The following is a 20,903-nucleotide window of genomic DNA, read 5'->3' on the forward strand; positions in this document are numbered from 1 at the left end:
TCCTTCTCCCTCAGTCTTTCATTACACACACAAACACACACACACGCACGCACGCACAAACACACACACACACACACACACACACACAAACACACACACACACAGGAGATGGGAGACAGGCTCAAAACCAGTCAATTTCAGATAATTCTGCATTAATATACACCTGGGGTCAGCATCCACTTGGCGGCGACCGTCTGATTTGATTTTGTTGCCAGACAGATGGGTACTTGCTGTAGATTTGCAGTGTAAAGTAAATTGTGTGTACACTGCATTGTATCCTAAATTCAGGCTTGCGTTTGTGTTTTTTTTAGAATAGATAAATTCCAGCTTTAAGCGTGCACATTTTCAATGACAATTCATATCCTCAGTGCATGAATTTTTCAGATCATCTGATACAAAAACACTTATCTCTAACGATTTCATCCAACAATATTAAGCCAGAGTAGATAGACACACTATTAAAATATGTAATTGCAAAAGTATTGTGGTTACATGATTGTTGAGTAGACCTGGTACAGTGTAATTTAATCCAAGTCATTAAATGAACAAAGTAGCAGGTAATTATGATTTATTCAATGTAGGAGTCAACAGCTGAAGCCTGAGGATGATGAAAAACGTATGTAATATCAGCCTTATGAGGTGTTTTTGGTCTCAGTATCTCTTTAAACAACCAGACACAAAAAGGGACTTGAGTTCAGACCTTGCATACATACAGTAGCTAATGGTCCCTTTTTCTCATCTGCTTTGCACTGAACATCAGGTACAGTCTCAATACCCCACCTACACACCCACACACACACACATACACCCACCCACCCGCACACACACGCTTGCATGCATACTCTCTCAAACACACACACACACACGCGCACGCACAAACATACACCTGAATAGAGGCTCACAAGATCCGCAAGGGGCAGAGGCGGCGGTCAGCACCCCATAACATATGTTTATTTCTTTTTTTCCTGGAGCACAGTCTGGGATGTTGCTATGGCAACAGCGGGTAGGCAGTGTGCGTCTGGAGTGTGAAGCAATTTATCACTATAATAAGGAGTGTGTGTATGTGTGTGTGTGTGAGAGAGAGACAGAGAGACAAAGAGAGAGAGAGAGGGAGAGAGGGGGGGGGGGGGGGGGGGGGGGGGGGGGGCAACAGATGAGGGGTGAAAAGGTGCACATGAGACAGGCATTCAATTCATTTGATTGTTCAGCCATTTCATGAAAGACTGCATTTGAATGAATCTCTTACCATACCTTGTCTGTGCTTCTGAATACACTGAAAGAATCTAAATTCAAGCATAACATTACACACTTTGAGTGGTTTGCACATCAAACAGGTGACTATTAATGTGAACTGAGCTGAGAGCCAAATATCTGTGATATGGTACCTTGGCAGTAATGTGCTTGGTAAACATTTTAACAAACAGGGAAGGAGGCAGGGTAGGAGGAGGCGAAGGAAGGAAGCAAGGCAGGGTAAGAGGCAGGGTAGGAGGCAGGAAAGGAGGCAGGGGAGGAGACAGGGTAGGAGGCAGGGTAAGAGGCAGGGGAGGAGACAGGGTAGGAGGCAGGGCATTTCTTTAGCAATTAGTCTTTACCAAGAATGTTCTAATGGTTTCAATCTTCTCAATATCCCCCTGATCATAAGGCAATTAACTGATGTGTGGATAAGAGGAGGTACAGTGTATCCAATGACAATAACTCTCCTTCCAGATTACACTATTGTTCTTCCCCTTTGCCTTTAGTGTGAAGAAAGTGTGAAGCAATGGAATGTGAATAGCTCATTTAAAAACAAACTGTTAATAATTGAACATATAGAACAACAAACTAAAGTGTAAGCAAATGTTTTCCAAGGCAATTATAATATGGAGTTGTTTGGAGATTCTGTGGTAGTTTATTGTCTATTGTTTTCTTCATTACCGCTCATTGTTTTCTAGTGTGGGAATTTCTCAGTACCCACCGGAGTACAGTGAGTACAGTTTTGCATTGATTCTCTGTTGTTTTTCGGTTATAACCATCAATTTCCCCTTTCTACCTCCTACTCAGATCTCATCACGTTTAGCTTCAAAGAGCTTTAGTGTGCCTGTCTGCCTGTTGGCATAAATTAGGCTACTCTGGGAGATCACGACACCTCTCCTATATTGAACAAAGATATAAACGCAACATGCAACAATTTCAACGATTTTACTGAGTTACAGTTCATATGAGGAAATCAGTCAATTGAAATCAATTCATTAGGCCCTAATCTATGGATTTCACATAACTGGGCAGGGGGCGCAGCCATTGGTGGACCTGGGAGGGCATAGGCTCACCCAACAAGAAGCCAGGCCAATCAGAATTCGTTTTTCCCCACAAAAGGGCTTTATTACAGACAGAAATACTCCTCAGTTTCATCAGCAGTCCGGGTCGCTGGTCTCAGGCGATCCCACAGGTGAAGAAGTTGGTTCCTCTCTAGGTTTCTTCCTAGGTTTTCTGCCTTTCTAGGGAGTTTTTCCTAGCCACCATGCTTCTACATCTGCATTGCTTGTTGTTTGGGGTTTTAGACTGGGTTTCTGTATAGCACTTTGTGACATCTGCTGATGTAAAAAAGGCTTTATAAATAAAATGTGATTGCTTGATTGATTGATGTGGAGGTCCTGGGCTGGCATGGTTACACGTAGTCTGCGGTTGTGAGGCTAGTTGGACGTACTGCCAAATTCTCTAAAATGACATTGGAGGTGGTTTATGGTGGAGAAATTAACATTCAATTCTCTGGCAACAGCTCTGGTCGACATTCCTGCAGTCAGCATGCCAATTGCACGCTCCCTCAAAACATGAGACATCTTTGGCATTGTGTTGTGTGACAAAATTGCACATTTTAGAGTGCCCTTTTATTGTCCCCAGGCACAAGGTGCACCAGTGTAATGATCATGCTGTTTAATCAGCTTCTTGATATGCCACAGCTGTCAGGTGGATGGATTATCTTGGCAAAGGAGAAATGCTCACTAACAGGGATGTAAACAAATTTGTGCAAAAAATTTGAGAGAAATCAAACGTTTTTTGTGTATGGAACATTTCTGGGATCTTTTATTTCAGCTCATGAAACATGGGACCAACGCTTTACATGTTGCGTTTATATTTTTGTTCAGTATAGGTTCGTCACTCAGAAGAATGGATGTCATCTTCAATCATACGCAGTACAAGCTCTTCGGAGACAGAGGGCAGCCCTGACAGGTACCACACTTTAGCCCACTCACACCAGCTAGTTTCCTGTTGTAAATGCTGTTCATGATCTGTGCTGTGAGTGTGAACCTCCTAAAAGCATTTTTCTGTAGTGCAACTGTGGATTAAAACGATGGTCCTGTCCAGAAACAACCCCTACCCCCCTAAGTCTAGACACTTGGGTAGATCAGAAATAATTATGGTAGTAACTCCATCTTACCCTTCAATACACTCGGTTGACTTGTTAATATCCTCCCTCCTGGATCCAAGTGCCCTGGGAGGTAGGGGTTAGGGCTTGTTTCAAGACAGAACTTATGTTCGCTGGAGAAGTCGTCGTCGAGTGAGGTTGTGTCTCTCTCTGGCGGGAGGTAAGCTTGGCTTATATGGCCTATATGGTGTAGAGTAAAGCTTAAACCATGTATTTAGATTGTAGTTACGTATTGTAGGTAGTTATCGTAGGTTATTGTAGTTATCGTAGGTTATTGTATGTAATTATTGTAGGTAAGTATTGTATTCGGCTGAGCCCGGTGAAGCACGAGGCTAGCTAACCCACTACCTGGACTAGCTAGTTTTTTTTCGTTGGCAGAAAGCAATGGCTAGCTAGTATGCTAACTATTCTAGCTAACTAACTGGCTGAATAAGTTGACGATGGACTCGCTCAAGCTGTCGGGACTAACCCAGAACTTTACACAACGTTAGACATGGACACAAATGATCTTCTTGGCGTGTTGACACACTGGTGGTTTGTTGTGTCCGAGTATTGGTGCTAAACCGTGTTGTTGGAGGCTGGCATGCTAGTTTGCTGTGGCGTCATAGGATTCAGTGCCCTGGATGGTTTTCACGGAAGAATACTGTACCAAGTTAGCTAGCTGAATAAACTAAGTTAGTCTATTCCTAGAAAACATTGAACCGCTGTAGTTTACAACAATTATAGTTTCTGAGGTGGAAGTTGGGAGAGTTATATTTGGGTGTTCCAGTGAAACGTAAGTGAGGGAGGCCCCGCTCTCTCGCTTTCCCAGATGTTTAGTTCATTTCATTCCGAACTCCTTTGCATTATTGTAGCCATTTTCTGTAGCCTGTCAACTATGCGTCTGTCTATCCCTGTTCTCTCCTCTCCGCACAGGCCATACAAACGCTTCACACCGCATGGCTGCTGCCACTCTAACCTGGTAGTCCCTGCACGTACGACCCACGTGGAGTTCCAGGTCTCCGGCAGCCTCTGGAACTGCCGCTCTGCGGCCAACAAGGCAGAGTTCATCTCAGCCTATGCTACCCTCCAGTCCCTCGACTTCTTGGCACTGACGGAAACATGGATTACCACTGAAAACACTGCTACTCCTACTGCCCTCTCCTTGTCTGACCATGTGTTCTCGCATACCCCGAGAGCATCTGGTCAGCGGGGTAGTGGCACAGGAATCCTCATCTCTCCCAAGTGGACATTCTCTCTTTCTCCCCTGACCCATCTGTCTATCTCCTCATTTGAATTCCATGCTGTCACAGTCACTAGCCCATTCAAGCTTAACATCCTTCTCATTTATCGCCCTCCAGGTTCCCTTGGAGAGTTCATCAATGAGCTTGACGCCTTGATAAGTTCCTTTCCTGAGGATGGCTCACCCCTCACAGTTCTGGGTGACTTCAACCTCCCTACGTCTACCTTTGACTCATTTCTCTCTGCCTCCTTCTTTCCACTCCTCTCCTCTTTTGACCTCACCCTCTCACCGTCCCCCCCTACTCACAAGGCAGGCAATACGCTTGACCTCATCTTTACTAGATGCTGTTCTTCTACTAATCTCACTGCAACTCCCCTCCAAGTCTCCGACCACTGCTTTGTATCCTTTTCTCTCTCGCTCTCCTCCAACACTACTCACTCTGCCCCTACTCAGATGGTAATGCGCCGTAGCAACCTTCACTCTCTCTCTCCCGCTACTCTCTCCTCTTCCATCCTATCATCTCTTCCCTCTGCTCAATCCTTCTCCCTCCAATCTCCTGATTCTGCCTCCTCAACCCTCCTCTCCTCCCATTCTGCATCCTTTGACTCTCTATGTCCCATATCCTCCCGGCCGGCTCGGTCCTCCCCTCCTGCTCCGTGGCTTGACGACTCATTGCGAGCTCACAGAACAGGGCTCCGGGCAGCCGAGCGGAAATGGAGGAATACTAGACTCCCTGCAGACCTGGCATCTTTTCACTCCCTCCTCTCTAAATTTTCTTCCTCTGTTTCTCCTGCTAAAGCCACTTTCTAGCACTCTAAATTCTAAGCATCTGCCTCTAACCCTAGGAAGCTCTTTGCCACCTTCTCCTCCCTGCTGAATCCTCCTCCCCCTCCCCCCCTCCTCCCTCTCTGTGGATGACTTTGTCAACCATTTTGAAAAGAAGGTTGACGACATCCGATCCTCGTTTGTTAAGTCAAATGACACCGCTGGTCCTGCTCACACTGCCATACCCTATGCTTTGACTTCTTTCTCCCCTCTCTCTCCAGATGAAATCTTGCGACTTGTGACGGCCGGCCGCCCAACAACCTGCCCGCTTGACCCTATCCCCTCCTCTCTCTCCAGAACATTTCCGGAGACCTTCTCCCTTACCTCACCTCGCTCATCAACTCATCCTTGACCGCTGGCTATGTCCCTTCCGTCTTCAAGAGAGCGAGAGTTGCACCCCTTCTCAAAAAACCTACACTCGATCCCTCCGATGTCAACAACTACAGACCAGTATCCCTTCTGTCTTTTCTCTCCAAAACTCTTGAGCGTGCCGTCTTTAGCCAACTCTCTTGCTATCTATCTCAGAATGACCAAACCAGTCAGGTTTCAAGACTGGTCATTCAACTGAGACTGCTCTTCTCTGTGTCACGGAGGCTCTCCGCACTGCTAAAGCTAACTCTCTCTCCTCTGCTCTTGTACTTCTAGACCTATCTGCTGCCTTTGATACTGTGAACCATCAGATCCTCCTCTCCACCCTCTCCGAGTTGGGCATCTCCGGCGCGGCTCACTCTTGGATTGCGTCCTACCTGACAGGTCGCTCCTACCAGGTGGCATGGCGAGAATCTGTCTCCGCACCACGTGCTCTCACCACTGGTGTCCCCCAGGGCTCAGTTCTAGGCCCTCTCCTATTCTCGCTATACACCAAGTCACTTGGCTCTGTCATATCCTCACATGGCCTCTCCTATCATTGCTACGCAGACGACACACAACTAATCTTCTCCTTTCCCCCTTCTGATAACCAGGTGGCGAATCGCATCTCTGCATGTCTGGCAGACATATCAGTGTGGATGACGGATCACCACCTCAAGCTGAACCTCGGCAAGACGGAGCTGCTCTTCCTCCCGGGGAAGGACTGCCCATTCCATGATCTCGCCATCACGGTTGACAGAGCCTTGGCGTGACCCTGGACAACACCCTGTCGTTCTCCGCTAACATCAAGGCGGTGACCCGATCCTGTAGGTTCATGCTCTACAACATTCGGAGAGTACGACCCTGCCTTACACAGGAAGCGGCACAGGTCCTAATCCAGGCACTTGTCATCTCCCGTCTGAATTACTGCAACTTCTGTTGGCTGGGCTCCCTGCCTGTGCCATTAAACCCCTACAACTCATCCAGAATGCTGCAGCCCGTCTGGTGTTCAACCTTCCCAAGTTCTCTCACGTCACCCTGCTCCTCCGCACACTCCACTGGCTTCCAGTTGAAGCTCGCATCTGCTACAAGACCATGGTGCTTGCCTACGGAGCTGTGAGGGGAACGGCACCTCCTTACCTTCAGGCTCTGATCAGTCCCTACACCCAAACGAGGGCATTGCGTTCATCCACCTCTGGCCTGCTGGCCCCCCTACCTCTGCGGAAGCACAGTTTCCGCTCAGCCCAGTCAAAACTGTTCGCTGCCCTGGCACCCCAATGGTGGAACAAGCTCCCTCACGACGCCAGGACAGCGGAGTCACTCACCACCTTCCAGAGACACTTGAAACCCCACCTCTTTAAGGAATACCTGGGATAGGATAAAGTAATCCTTCTTCTCCCTCAGTAGGATGATATGATTTGGCATGGCCCCAAGATCCTTAGGAACATTTACAGCTGCACCATCGAGAGCATACTGACTGGTTGTATCACCATCTGGTATGGCAACTGCACCGTCCCTCGACCGGAAGACCCTACAAAGGGTGGTGCAAACTGCCCAGTACATCACTCCAAGCCCAGCCATCCAGGACGTACATGCCATGCTGTGTCTGAGAAAGGCCCTGAAAAATTGCCAAAGACTCCAGCGACCTGAGACATGGACTGTTCTCCATGCTCCCGTCCGGAAGGCGGCACCAGTGCATCAAGGCTCAGACCAACAGACTCCTAAAAGACTAAATTATTATTGATTAGATGTATTACTACCACTACACTGCTGTTCATTTATTATTGATTGCCATTACCATTAGTATCTATCTATTTATCCTGCTACTGGTCACTATTACTCCTGTTCACATGTATATAGAATATTACCATTCATATATTACCATAAGTATTTATATATTCCTGCTACCAGTCACTTTTCACGCCTACACTGACACTCTTGCACTCACCCACACACTCACACTTACATAGACACACTCACCACCACCACACACCCACCCACCCACCACTTATGCTGCTGCCATGCTGTTTACTATTGTTATTATTATTCATCCTGTTACCAATCACTTTCTCCTAATCCCTGCCTACATGTACATATCTACCTCAATACTCCAGTATTCCAGTAAATTTGGTACTGGCACTGACCCTGCATATAGCTTCCTCTCCTATTTCTTATTTCTCGGGGTAAAATAAATAAATTAGTTCTACTATTTTGATATTGAATACTGCACTGTTGGGTAGGGCTTGCAAGTTAAGCGTTCCACTGTACTAGTCTGTACAATGTTACCAAACTTGAACTTGAACTCAGCCAACAACTCAACAGTTATATTTAGATCGTTTCGACGTGACCTATACAAGGTTATTACACAAATCTGATAGTACCAAGTTGGTGGCTCAATGTCCCCTTTTCAATTAGATTTTCGACTCTAAACAGTGACTCCATCTTATGATCCAGGTCAACCATTTCTAAAGCTCACACATAGCATATTCTCAGTGTTCTGCCCTACTGTTGCTCTGCTCAATGTTCTGTCCTATTGTTGCTCTGCTCAGTGTTCTGTCCTATTGTTGCTCTGCTCAATGTTCTGTCCTACTGTTGCTCTGCTCAGTGTTCTGTCCCATTATTGCTCTGCTCAGTGTTCTGTCCTATTGTTGCTCTGCTCAGTGTTCTGTCCTATTGTTGCTCTGCTCAGTGTTCTGTCCTACTGTTGCTCTGCTCAGTGTTCTACCCTACTGTTGCTCTGCTCAGTGTTCTGTCCTATTGTTGCTCTGCTCAGTGTTATGTCCTGTTGTTGCTCTGCTCAGTGTTCTGCCCTACTGTTGCTCTGCTCAGTGTTCTGCCCTACTGTTGCTTTGCTCAGTGTTATGTCCTATTGTTGCTTTGCTCAGTGTTCTGTCCTACTGTTGCTCTGCTCAGTATTCTGTCCTACTGCTGCTCTGCTCAGTGTTCTATCCTATTGTTGCTCTGCTCAGTGTTCAGCCCTACTGTTGCTCTGCTCAGTGTTCTATCCTATTGTTGCTCTGCTCAGTGTTCTGTCCTACTGTTGCTCTGCTCAGTGTTCTACCCTATTGTTGCTTTGCTCAGTGTTCTGCCCTACTGTTGCTTTGCTCAGTGTTCTGCCCTACTGTTGCTCTGCTCAGTGTTCTATCCTATTGTTGCTCTGCTCAGTGTTCTGTCCTACTGCTGCTTTGCTCAGTGTTCTGTCCTACTGTTGCTCTGCTTAGTGTTCTGTCCTACTGTTGCTCTGCTCAGTGTTCTGCCCTACTGTTGCTCTGCTCAGTGTTCTGTCCTACTGTTGCTCTGCTCAGTGTTCCGTCCTACTGTTGCTCTGCTCAGTGTTCTGTCCTACTGTTGCTCTGCTCAGTGTTCTGTCCTACTGTTGCTCTGCTCAGAGTTCTGGTCATTTGTGCTGCAATAGGCTTTTCTCCCTCTGGTCCTTCCCTTTCATTTCCCCCACCAATCCCCATCTCCCTGTCTCTGCATCAGACCAGATAACAAATCAAATCAAATCAAATGTTATTGGTCACATGCGCCGAATACAACAGGTGCAGACATTACAGTGAAATGCTTACTTACAGCCCTTAACCAACAGTGCATTTATTTTAAACAAAAGAAGTAAAAATAAAACAACAACAACAAAAAAAAAAAGTGTTGAGAAAAAAAAATAAAGAGCAGAAGTAAAAATAAAGTGACAGTAGGGAGGCTATATATACAGGGGGGTACCGGTGCAGAGTCAGCACTTGTGTGTACGTGTGGACGTCCGTACGAGTGTGTTTGTCTGTTCGTGTGTGTGTGTGTGAGTGAGTGTGAGTGTGAGTGCGTGTGTGCGAGTGTGTGTGTGTGTGTGTGTGTGTGTGTGTGTGTGTGTGTGTGTGTGTGTGAGAGAGAGAGAGAGTGAGGGAAAGAGAGGGCCCTTCATCAGGGTCAAAACATGACGAAGGCTAACGACCGAAACGCATTAGTTTTTATCATTGAAGAAGCGTTTAAAAAGAACAAATTATCAACTTCCACTGCCCTCCAAGAGTTCCTGAATTCCCTCTTCACTTCAATTGTGGCAAAATCAAAGACTAAAATGTTAAGTATTTTCATACAGAATGAATAAGCTATAGTAAAAAAGAGAGAGAAAAAAGAGAGGGCCCTTGGGAGTGCTTTCATGTTTGCCTGTGTCTGTGTGTCAGTGCAGCCTACATAAGGCATCGGTGTGCTTGCATGTCAGTGGTCAGTATGTGTGTCTGCCCCCTATGGTGCAATACGATGTGACGTCATGACCATCCCTCAGATATTGTGCCACTCTAGGTAGAATTAAATTAAAATGGCTATATGGCACCAAAGGGTACTTGTTTTCATTAATTGTAAAGAAAACAAAATTATTAGTAAACGCGTCTATATATAACAGGTGAATAGTGGAATGCAATATGTATACGTGAGAATTTAAATTAATCTTAAAAGCTATTTACCTTGCTTATATTAAGCACAACGAGTGCCTTTCTTAACCTTATGGTAAGGATTCAATGGCTGCAGGGATTATTGTAAGGATTAAATGGCTGTAGGGATTATTGTAAGGATTCAATGGTTGTGGTTATTATTGTAACGATGCTGCTGGGTGACAGGAAGAATACAACTTTTATCTTAACCTGCTTACAAAAATACCCACTCAGCAAAAACAGCCAGTGCCTGATTTTCCAAAAGCATCTTAAGGCTAAATTCATCTTTAGAACCATTGAGCTCAATGGTTCTAACGTTGAGCTCAATGGTTCTAACGATGTTGTGGTCAGCAGTTGTGTGGTTGTGGTCAGTAGGTATGTGGTTGTGGTTGTGGTCAGTAGGTATGTGGTTGTGGTCAGTAGGTATGTGGTTGTGGTCAGTAGGTATGTGGGAAGGGAAGCTCTAAATAAAAACATGCCAGCCAGACAAGCCAGTGTATGAATGAAACTGATTTGCATATGAATAGAGTGGACATTTGCTGACTTTGTGATCTGTAAGGTATGTAACATTAATGTGTCAAGCAGATTACACTTTTTCTTTGCTATTTCCGAAACGTAGCAATGTTCAAGACATGGATTTCATGTTGTTGTTATAACAAGGTACCCAAAAGTAGTTATAAGTAATGTTTTCATCTTATTAGCTAAACAAAACTCGTTTAAACAGTGAACATTTTTGGGAAATCAGCTTTGTTTACGTAGCGGGGATGAAAAGAATGTCAAAATTCGATGCATTTGGTCATCACACTGTTGATATAGCAACAGAAGCGAATAGTTTATCGAATCTCATTGTGATGCGGGGGGTGGTGGGGGGGGACACTATTTAGCAGGGGAACACTATTTATCAGGGGGACACTTTTTAGCAGGGGGACACTATTTAGCAGGGTGATATTATGTTTTTATGGTATAATGATGTCATGTCATAGTGTTGTGAGGACAGAGGAAGAGTTAAGAGATGAGGGGTTTGGGGCCATGAAGTCTACATTCCATTATGTCAAGGTAGATTAGTGATGTTTAGGATAGCATGAGTGATGGACAGGATGTAGTGACCTGGGGGCAAAGGTTAATAATAACAGAGAAAGGGAGTGCTATGATGGTTACCAGATGAATGTGAAAGGAAGGAGGACCAAAAGGGTATATAAGGTAGACTGTCTTCTTTGTTAGGGAGTTCAACTGACGAAGGGCAAAGCCATGTCCGTTTGTTAGATGAACCCACGAGCTCGTGATTCAATAAATACTTGGTATAAAATCTCCACAGAATGTCTAAGTAAATTCTTGCATCTTGAACTCCTCAGTACCAGAAACTCATCATAATATATTGGCGTCTAAACGAACAGGATGCAGTTCACAGCTCAACTAACAGGTAAGCAGACTTTAATTTGTTTAATTATGTCAAAATCTGCTTATCTGTGGTAAAGCTGAACTGTAACGAACGTTTAAAATTCTATATTTTTAAAGGGGGACGATGAGTTGTATTGAGTTATGTAATGAGATGTAAGGAGTTAATTACATTTGACGATAATAGGGTGCTATTATTCTAAACAGGGTTTGGTCTGAGTAAAGGACCAAACATAAAACAGAAGTAGTAGAATGGGTTTTAACAACATTGGGTGTAGGCTCTTTTATTATGATAAATTAGATTTGTGTCCCAAAGTAAGGTAGATGGGTTATGTCAGTCCCGTGACGACAGGATAGACATTTTTAAGATGCGAGGTTCGAGTCCTCAGAGATAAACGTCTTTGGTAGACGAACGTAGAAAGATGCGGGGTTCGAGTCCTCAACATGACGAGATTATAAAATAGAATCCTTGGTATAGGTTCGAGGCCTTTGATGTGAAAGAATCATCATAAAGTTCATAAAATAGGTTCGAGGCCTTTGATGTGAAAGAATCATCATAAAGTTCATCAAATAGGTTCGAGGCCTTTGATGTGAAAGAATCATCATAAAGTGTTAGTCGGGAAGAGGTTCAAGGCCTCAACCGTGTTATACAAGCCCTGTCACAATAAGTACTGTGGATGACTTACTCAAAAAGGCTAGGAGATGGAGCCAATGCAATGTAACATATTGAATACTAGCACCAAAATGGCAAAAATAAGCAAACAACATTTTAATACAGATGGGGATTTTATGTAAAGTATTTAATTACTAATATTGCATGCAAGGAGTGGTATGGAGATTGACGTTATTTTAGAGAGCAATTTAGGCTATATTTTCTGGACAGGCAGAGCAGTGTCTGGGAAATTAGTCTATTTAATTTTATTGTTCCGCTGGGAAATTTTTTGTAGAGATTTGTGTCGATTAAGAATATTTAAAAACACTACGAAGGGATTATTTGATTGTAATGGCGCAATTTGTGGAATTTATTTATCATTTCAAGGCATGGAGTAACAATCTGCATTTATGAGTATAAATTCCACTGCTGATGTGTTGATTGAATGGGTACAGCGGAGTATTTGGTTTGGTGATGTTGAATGTATGATTTGAAGTGTGTGTGGTATAAATAGCAGGACTCTTGCAGCTCGTTTGGTGGAGAATGGTGCTTGCAACGCCAGGGTTGTGTGTTCTATTCCAAAGGGGGGCTAGTATAAGTATAAAAAATGTATGAGCTCACTAATTGTGGGTCGCTGGGGATAGGAGCGTCAGCTAAATGACTAAAATGTAAAAATGTTAACGGATATGGAGAGAAGAGTGCGTGATAGTAATTTTTTTGGGCATTGAATAAGGTTTTGCTAGATTAAACGAGTGAGAATGGTGGAATATGTCTATAAATATATTGGATCATGATAAATGGATGATTTCAATATATGATGGTAAACTACAGCAAGTGTTTGGTGTTACTTGTAGCCTACTTCGAAAGGATAGTTGACTAGATCTCATTCTGATAATGGCGGAGTGATGGTTTCATTGCGTGGCTATGATTTTAGTTGATTACAAGAGAAATAGGATATAGTTTACGACGCATCGAGAAGTGAATGTCTTATATGGTAATAAATAAACTGAACATACATGACGTTACTAGAGCAATTTAGGATGGTTAATGTTGTTAAATTCATTTTAAAAACCTATGATAGAGGTAAATGCAGAACGCTGTTTGAAAGTGTGTTTTATTAGGTCTGCTAGTAAAAATTGAAGAATTTCCATTTTTGTCTGCGGGTGTTAACCATTAGGGCTTGCTGAAACGTGAGAGCGCTGTAAGGGACATTATGGGTTTTCATTAGGTGACGTCACTTGCTCTATGAACTGGAAGTAGTTGCTTTGCAAGAATCGCGGATTTTGTATGGTGTGTCGATGGTGAATGTTGGCGATATGTGTAGAGTCCCTGGTTCGAGCCCAGTAAGGGACAGAAAGCAAATCTTTTACATTGATGCTATTGACGTGAATTACTGGTTTCATTGATAACATTATAGGAAAGATGTTGTCCTACCAATCCATGTCGGATAGGATAACATAGTAATTAAAATTGCATATCGGTGAATGGTTGTTTTATTTGTTTTGACTATAACTTTAAATTAATTTGTCATCTGTTGAGGTACCGTTATGAGGAAAATTAGCGGTACAGTATGATAGATATTGTAGAGGATTTAAAAAGTAAGTAAGTTAATTGGGTGATGAGACAGGTTGACTTGATGTTGAATGGGATTGTTTAATATAAGTAATTATTTATATTTAGGTGAATGAGAATATGTTATTAGGTAGTATTGCTTTGTGGAGACGATTTACTAATGAAGAACATGTATAGATAGTTGAATATGGAACGTTATTTGATCATTGGTAATTATTATTATGACATTATATAGCTTGTTTAAACAGCGGTGAGTTATGACAATGGTTCATTACTTCTGATAACGATAATCTGTTTATAGTACGTTGAACGATGGGAGATAGTTATTGCTGTTGGCCTGATGGATTAAGTAGACATCTTTTTGTGGGTTTTTTGGATTATGAAACAATAGGTTTATATTTTAATAACATCAATGCAACAGTTTGCAATGATTAAATTGCTAAAAATGGGTTATAGGTTTATAGTGGAAGGTGTAGTTAACTTAATAAAACGTGTTATTATCTATTGTCTTCTAAGTGGGAGTTTTTTTTTTCCAGGATTGATGGAAGTCTCCTATAATATTATGTTAGGGGTAGAGTAGGAGACAACGTATCAAACAATTTTTTAATCGATACCGGGGATAAGATATCTAGTCTTACTTAAGAGGAGTACGTGATTGTGTTGGATAATGTATGAAATTTGACATTTAGAGGGGAGTTAGGAACAATAAAAGGGGTAGCTGATATTTCCTAGGTTGTTGATACAGTAAATGATAATGGTTTATTTGATATGGGATCACAAGGAGCAGATGTAGGGGTTCAATAATCATGGTGAGATTTAAAGAGGATATGATCTGAAGGGTAATCAATTCAACATAATCATTGTAATCTCAGAGGAATTTTGAGTAGTTTTAATTCTGTGAAAGGTTTTATATAGTCTTTTTATGGAGTAGTTATGAGGAATTAGTCTGATATAAATGATTATTGATGAGGTAGGACTGTGGATATATGTATCATGTTTTGTGTGTACTCACTATCTTTGGATTGTTGATTATATGTTAACGACATGTATACTTTCTATTCCAGGAGAAAGGGGATTTCTTTATCTCATTGGAATATTGCCCAGGGCTAGGGTGGTTAGTAAAATTAAGTAGTCTTATTTTTAGGTTGTAATAGGGAGCTACCAAATTAAATAAGGCCATGTTTGTTTTATTTGTTTTCCAAATAGGTTTTTCAAATTAACACATACAGTGGGGAAAAAAAGTATTTAGTCAGTATTAGTCATTGTGCAAGTTCTCCCACTTAAAAAGACGAGAGAGGCCTGTAATTTTCATCATAGGTACACGTCAACTATGACAGACAAATTGAGATTATTTTTCTCCAGAAAATCACATTGTAGGATTTTTTATGAATTTATTTGCAAATTATGGTGGAAAATAAGTATTTGGTCACCTACAAACAAGCAAGATTTCTTGCTCTCACAGACCTGTAACTTCTTCTTTAAGAGGCTCCTCTGTCCTCCACTCGTTACCTGTATTAATGGCACCTGTTTGAACTTGTTATCAGTATAAAAGACACCTGTCCACAACCTCAAACAGTCACACTCCAAACTCCACTATGGCCAAGACCAAAGAGCTGTCAAAGGACACCAGAAACAAAATGATAGACCTGCACCAGGCTGGGAAGACTGAATCTGCCATAGGTAAGCAGCTTGGTTTGAAGAAATCAACTGTGGGAGCAATTATTAGGAAATGGAAGACATACAAGACCACTGATACTCTCCCTCGATCTGGGGCTCCACGCAAGATCTCACCCCGTGGGGGCAAAATGATCACAAGAACGGTGAGCAAAAATCCCAGAACCACACGGGGGGACCTAGTGAATGACCTGCAGAGAGCTGGGACCAAAGTAACAAAGCCTACCATCAGTAACACACTACGCCGCCAGGGACTCAAATCCTGCAGTGCCAGACGTGTCCCCCTGCTTAAGCCAGTACATGTCCAGGCCCGTCTGGAGTTTGCTAGAGTGCATTTGGATGATCCAGAAGAGGATTGGGAGAATGTCAAATGGTCAGATGAAACCAAAATATAACTTTTTGGTAAAAACTCAACTCGTCGTGTTTGGAGGACAAAGAATGCATCCAAAGAACACCATACCTACTGTGAAGCATGGGGGTGGAAACATCATGCTTTGGGGCTGTTTTTCTGCAAAGGGACCAGGATGACTGATCCGTGTAAAGGAAAGAATGAATGGGGCCATGTATCGTGAGATTTTGAGTGAAAACCTCCTTCCATCAGCAAGGGCATTGAAGATGAAACGTGGCTGGGTCTTTCAGCATGACAATGATCCCAAACACACCGCCCGGGCAACGAAGGAGTGGCTTCGTAAGAAGCATTTCAAGGTCCTGGAGTGGCCTAGCCAGTCTCCAGATCTCAACCCCATAGAAAATCTTTGGAGGGAGTTGAAAGTCCGTGTTGCCCAGCGACAGCCCCAAAACATCACTGCTCTAGAGGAGATCTGCAAGGAGGAATGGGCCAAAATATCAGCAACAGTGTGTGAAAACCTTGTGAAGACTTACAGAAAACATTTGACCTGTGTCATTGCCAACAAAGGGTATATAACAAAGTATTGAGAAACTTTTGTTATTGACCAAATACTTATTTTCCACCATAATTTGCAAATAAATTCATTAAAAATCCTATAATGTGATTTTCTGGATTTTTTTTCTCATTTTGTCTGTCATAGTTGACGTGTACCTATGATGAAAATTACAGGCCTCTCTCATCTTTTTAAGTGGGAGAATTTGCACAATTGGTGGCTGACTAAATACTTTTTTCCCCCACTGTAACACACCTAGTATGATGTTATAAAGGGTTGTTATTTTGAGTGTTAGGAGTTTTAACAGGTCATAGGTGATAAGTCTTAAAGATGCACACACAGTGAATTTTATGAAGTTTTTTATTTTTGACTGAGTTTTGGGTATACATGATTTCTTATGAGAATAGATGTCATGAGGATGTAATGTACACTTGGGGTACATAACATTTATGAAATGTTTTGAATGTTCGTAATGATTAGTATACTATTTGATGGAACAATTCGTTGAATGATTTCAATGACCTCTGAACTCTGTTCTGACTTGCTGGTGTGATCTGATCATCCACACTAGTAATCCGAGAAACAAGGGCTGAGAAATTTAAGATAGTTCATTTTACTGAGTTGAGGGTAATTTTATTATAACTGACTATTGTGAAGTGGTTTATAATTTGATTTTAATATATGTGATTTGGGCTAGATAATAACATGGGAGAGAGAGAGAGCTATCCTGAATTAGGGATACCTGTTGATAGTTAAGTGTACTAATCTTGGATTACTTTACGGGATAGAAGTAAATTGAGGTATTATCAAAGGTTGTCTTTTTAATTTCAATTTTATTATGATTTAATAAACAATGTTGGTGTTTTGTTTTTGAAAGCATGAATCACGTTGTGACTCATGTGTTCAAAAAAGGGGGTAGTATTGATGGTATGAGGATTTATTGGTATATTTGCATATCATAGTAAGAATTTGAGCAGTAGTAAGTAATGTGTTATGGGTTGGATTACATTTTTTAGGGGAAAATGTATTTGTGGTATAAGGCAGAATTTAGAGGAGGCCTGTCTATGACATTAGTGACTATAACAAGCTGCAAGAATGTGCACTTCCTAATCTAAAAGGCTTATCAGGAATGATAAGAAGAAAGAGTTTATACTAAGAAAGGAAATAGAAAGTCTAACAGAACAGATAGATGGCAATAAAAACTGTAACATAGAGGCTCAGAATAAATTAGAGGAAAAACAAAAAGAAATTGAAAAACGTATTCAAGAAAGATCAAGTGTAATATATTATAAAAATAAAGCAAACTGGATGGAATATGGGGAAAAATGCACAAAATTCTTTTTTAATCTTCAACATAGGAATGCTACCAAAAAGAACTTAATGAAACTGGTTACAATTGACGGAGTCACCCATAATTCACCTAATGATATTTTGAAGGAAGAAACAAAGTATTTTAAGCATATGTTTTCTTTTCAGTCGCCTCCATCTCCTCTAACTGAAGCTAATTGTAGAGATTTTTTTCCTATTGATAATGTCAAATTAACAGCCACACAGAAAGACTCATGTGAAGGTGAAATTACAGAGGAGGAACTTCTGGATGCAATTAAAGACTTTAAGTCCGGGAAAACTCCAGGGTTGGATGGCATACCAATCGAGGTATACCAAACCTTTTTTGATATACTAAGAGGACCGTTATTAGCATGTTTTAACCACTCCTATGTAAATGGTAGATTATCTGACACTCAAGAAGAAGGTCTGATCTCATTATTACTGAAACAGGATACAAGTGGAAAATATAAAGATCCAGTCCATTTACAAAATTGGAGGCCCCTTACACTTCAGTGTTGTGATGCAAAAATCCTAGCAAAATGTATAGCGCATAGACTTAAAAAGGTATTGTCGGATATTATTCATTCTAATCAGACAGGTTTTTTACATGGAAGATACATTGGAGATAATATAAGGCAAGTATTGGAAACAATAGAACACTATGGAAAATATGGGAAACCAGGCCTGCTATTCATAGCAGACTTCGAAAAGGCATTTGATAAAGTTCGACTGGAATTTATATATAAATGCCTGGAGCATTTCAATTTTGGAGAATCTCTTATAAAATGGGTCAAAATCATGTATAGTAACCCTAGGTGTAAAATAGTAAATAATGGCTATTTCTCAGAAAGTTTCAAACTGTCAAGAGGAGTGAAACAAGGTTGTCCACTATCGGCATATCTATTTATTGTGGCCATCGAGATGTTAGCTATTAAAATCAGATCCAATAATAATATCAGAGGATTAGAAATACAGGGCTTAAAAACAAAGGTGTCATTGTACGCAGATGATTCATGTTTTCTTTTAGATCCACAACTAGAATCCCTCCACAGCCTCATAGAGGATCTAGATACATTTTCTAACCTCTCTGGATTAAAACCAAATTATGACAAATGTACTATATTACGTATTGGATCACTAAAAAATACAATTTTTACATTACCATGTAGTTTACCAATAAAATGGTCTGATGGTGATGTGGATATACTCGGAATACATATCCCAAAGGAAATAAATGATCTCACTTCAATAAATTTTAATAGAAAGTTAGCAAAAATAGATAAGATCTTACTACCATGGAAAGGAAAATACCTGTCAATTTGTGGGAAAATCACCCTGATTAACTCTTTAGTATTATCCCAGTTTACCTATTTGCTTATGGTCTTGCCTACGCCTAGCAAACAGTTTTTTAAATTATATGAGAAAAAAATATTCAATTTTATTTGGAACGGCAAGCCAGACAAAATTAAAAGAGCATATTTATATAATGAATATGAATTCGGAGGACAGAAATTATTAAATATTAAAGCATTAGACCTATCACTAAAATCTTCAGTCATCCAAAAGTTATACTTAAATCCGAACTGGTTCTCAAGCAAATTAGTAAGATTGTCTCACCCACTGTTCAAGAAAGGCCTTTTTCCCTTTATTCAGATTACAACCTCTCACTTTCAGTTATTTGAAAAGGAAATAATCTCCCAAATGTCACTATTTCTAAAACAAGCCATAGAAAGTTGGTTGCAATTTCAATTTAATCCTCCAGAAACGACAGAACAAATAATGCAACAAATATTGTGGTTAAATTCAAATATACTAATTGACAAAAAACCTTTATTTTTTGACAGAATGTTTAAAAAAGGTATAATCTTCGTAAATGATATCATCGGTAGGACTGGTGGAGTTATGTCGCACATGCAGCTAACAAAAACATATGGAAATGTCTGCTCTACCCAAAATTACAACCAAATAATTGCAGCCTTACCGCAAAAGTGGAAGAGGAAAGTTGAAGGGGGAGAAAGTAAGGAACTTGTCTGTCGGCCTTGCATTAAAGAACATAATTTGTTAAGGAAAACTGTGATAAATAAAAAAGTATATCAGTTTCACTTAAGGACCAAAGGATTGACAGCAGTCCCATATAGATTGCAAAATAGTTGGGAAGAGATCTTTGACGTACCGATCCCATGGCATAGTGTTTATGAACTGACACGCAAAACGACACCGGATTCAAAAATTAGAATCTTTCAATTTAAATTATTATATAAAATTCTTGCTACCAATAGAATGTTATTTATATGGGGGATACAATCTTCCCAGCTCTGCAGATTTTGCTGTGAAGAGATAGAATCATTAGATCATTTGTTTTGGTTCTGTCCATTTGTAGCTTGTTTTTGGACACAGGTCCAGGAATGGCTAAAGGATTGCAATATTTACCTGGAACTAACCTTGCAGATAGCATTACTGGGTGATCTGAAAAGTCATAGTCAATCAATCAATAATATAATAATACTTTTAGCAAAAATGTTTATTTTTAATTCACAATCTGTAGAAGCAATGAGAATAGAAAGGTTCAGAACTTTTGTAAAACATCACAGTATGGTTGAAATATATATGGCAAATAGAAATCCTATATGGATGGTGTTAAGAGATAGATGGGAGGTATTGAATAGAGTTGAAGGATGGGACTAATAACAAATAACAACAAATAATAACAAAGATAGCTAATAATGTAAGCATACTGTGTCCATAATAAGTATATAGGTTGTATGTTGGGAGCTTTTGGGAAAGAGCACAGTTAGAAAGATATGGCATTTAGAAGCAAACCGGATGGACATCATGAAAATGATCGGAGAGGTTGAGAGTAGAAGAAGTTCAGGAGCAAAAAAATAAATGTATATATATATATGTATGTATATATATATATATATATATATATATATATATGTGTGTATATATATATATATATGTATGTATGTATGTATATATATATATATATATGTATGTGTATGTATGTATATATGTATGTATGTATATGTGTATATGTATATATATATATATATATATATATATATATAGATATAGAATTATTGTAAAATTAACTCTGTCCATAAGGTGTAGATAGTAAGTATAGACCGGAAGTAGAGGCCTGGGCGTTGTTGTTCAC

This window comes from Coregonus lavaretus, assembly GCF_964263955.1.
Source record: "Coregonus lavaretus genome assembly, chromosome: 11".
Classification (NCBI taxonomy): domain Eukaryota; kingdom Metazoa; phylum Chordata; class Actinopteri; order Salmoniformes; family Salmonidae; genus Coregonus; species Coregonus lavaretus.